Raw genomic sequence first — 1,983 nt, 5'->3', positions numbered from 1 at the left:
CTATCAAATTCTTTTCTACTTCCTGAGGCTTTCTTTGCTTTCTATCAGCTCGTCCATGGAATCAGGAGTCACATGAGCTACTTTTAATTGGCGCCCCCAGGCACGAAGGTTTATGATGATGATCATAATAAGTGTTATATTTATTTAATCACCATGATATATTATGTCCTAATACGCTTGGTCTTATTGATTTGGGTGTTCATATATATATATATATATATATAAGTTGATAACAAAAATTTCAATGAGGGACTATTCGTGAATTAAATGCGAATGGCTACAGAGTAATTAAGCAGCAATGCTAGCTAGTCATTGTATCTCTTTGTTGGTGCATTTTTGCTGTTAATTTATTGAATCAACCGACTCCAAGTTCTGGCCCCAATTCTTTTGATTATTTGCTGCAACTTAACTTCAGGATTAAAACATAATAAAAAAGGAACAAACTTCAGCTTGTCTTGCTAAATATTAATTTATAGATTTGCATAGTCATTATTTTAACACATATACACACTGCATATCTCTTATTTAATAACAAAAATTGTGCAATTTTTATCTAACAACACCGGGAGAGCCTAAACCCACCAACATTTGTTGAGAAATACTTGAATAGGATTGTTTCACCACTTCAATATGCTAAGGTGGTAGAATAGTCCACATGGTAGAACAGTGAATCTCACTAATATTTTTTATATTAAGGTCTTATTTGGGATTAAAGTGTTGTAGCGTGTTATAAGTTTTAAGTTAAAACTGTTGTGGAAAAAAATTATAATTATAAAATAAAAATTAATAATATGTAGTAAATATAACATTCAAATAATAATTATGACAAAATTATTAAAGATATAATAAGCTTTTCATCATACAATTGAAAAAATCATAACAACATATCTTTTAAGATATAATAATTAGTGTTTACCAAATATTTTAGTAGTTGACTAACTTCAATTCTAAACGTACCTTAAACTTAGTGGATCTTAAAATTGGCACCCCTCTTTAAAACCCATAGCGGTAGAGAGTGGTAACATCTCACTATGGTGAGATCTACAGAAGCTTTTCTCACATTTTTAAAGGAGTTTATCATACCAATTTGGGATATTAATAAAGTAAACAGCAACCGCTACGTCCAAGGGGTGGTGGCGCAGTTGGCTAGCGCGTAGGTCTCATAGCTTCTGAGTTATCCTGAGGTCGAGAGTTCGAGCCTCTCTCACCCCACATTTTATTTCATCTTTTTTTTTTTTTTTTTTTTTGGTGTTCAACAGAAGTAAAATATATTGAACAATTGAGGCCTTCTTGTTCTAGATATATGAACTCAATGGCCCAGTGTTTTGCTCCACTTGCATGGTGATGGTTTACGTGCATAGATATGGAACTTCTAATATGCGTCATGCCTATTTACTTTGTGTTCAGGGACTTTAAGATTTGCCAATATGTATGTATGTATGTACGTATGTATGTATGGTGATTATGCTTTCTCTCCCATGTGTGAATCTCGATCTGAATAGAATTGAAGAAATCTTCATGTTTGCACTTTAATCACAAATTTCTGACAATGTGTACTGTATCTTTAATATAGAACCATGTTTACCTCTCCCTAGTCTTTATATATAATAAGGTTTATTCAAATCAACACGTTGTGATGTGTACATAATTTTACAAAATAAAAAATTAATTTTATTAAACAGTATAATGTCTTAAGAGCATGTTTGGTTGAGGTATTAAAACTCAACCAAACATAATAAGATGAAAATTTGATCTTATTATGTAGACATCACAGTGTGTTGTGATGTGTACATAATAAGGGCATGTTTGGTTGAGGTATTAAAACTTCTCATTGCATTAATTTTTTACAGGTTCATGTTTGGCAGATGAAAAGCTAGCAGCTTGGCTCTTCCTTTTTTTTTTAATTTTAAATTTTTTATCTTTTAAATTAAACTTAGATTCGTAAATATTAAGCGCTCTCTCTCTCTCTCTCTATATATATAT

The 1,983-nt window shown here is 31.3% G+C and overlaps 1 non-coding gene across 1 annotated transcript; it reads left to right on the top strand.

Moving 5' to 3' along the window:
- The first annotated feature begins 1,127 nt into the window (after positions 1-1,127).
- On the top strand, positions 1,128-1,212 carry TRNAM-CAU. Its single transcript is given in 2 exon segments — positions 1,128-1,165; positions 1,177-1,212. It is a non-coding gene; the product is annotated as a tRNA-Met (tRNA).
- The last annotated feature ends 771 nt before the right edge of the window (positions 1,213-1,983 follow it).

The sequence above is a fragment of the Citrus clementina genome, unplaced genomic scaffold (assembly GCF_000493195.1).
Source record: "Citrus clementina cultivar Clemenules unplaced genomic scaffold, Citrus_clementina_v1.0 scaffold_2, whole genome shotgun sequence".
Taxonomy (NCBI): domain Eukaryota; kingdom Viridiplantae; phylum Streptophyta; class Magnoliopsida; order Sapindales; family Rutaceae; genus Citrus; species Citrus x clementina.
The sequence above is the reverse complement of the archived record's forward strand: the minus strand, read 5'-3'. Positions and strand labels throughout refer to the sequence as shown.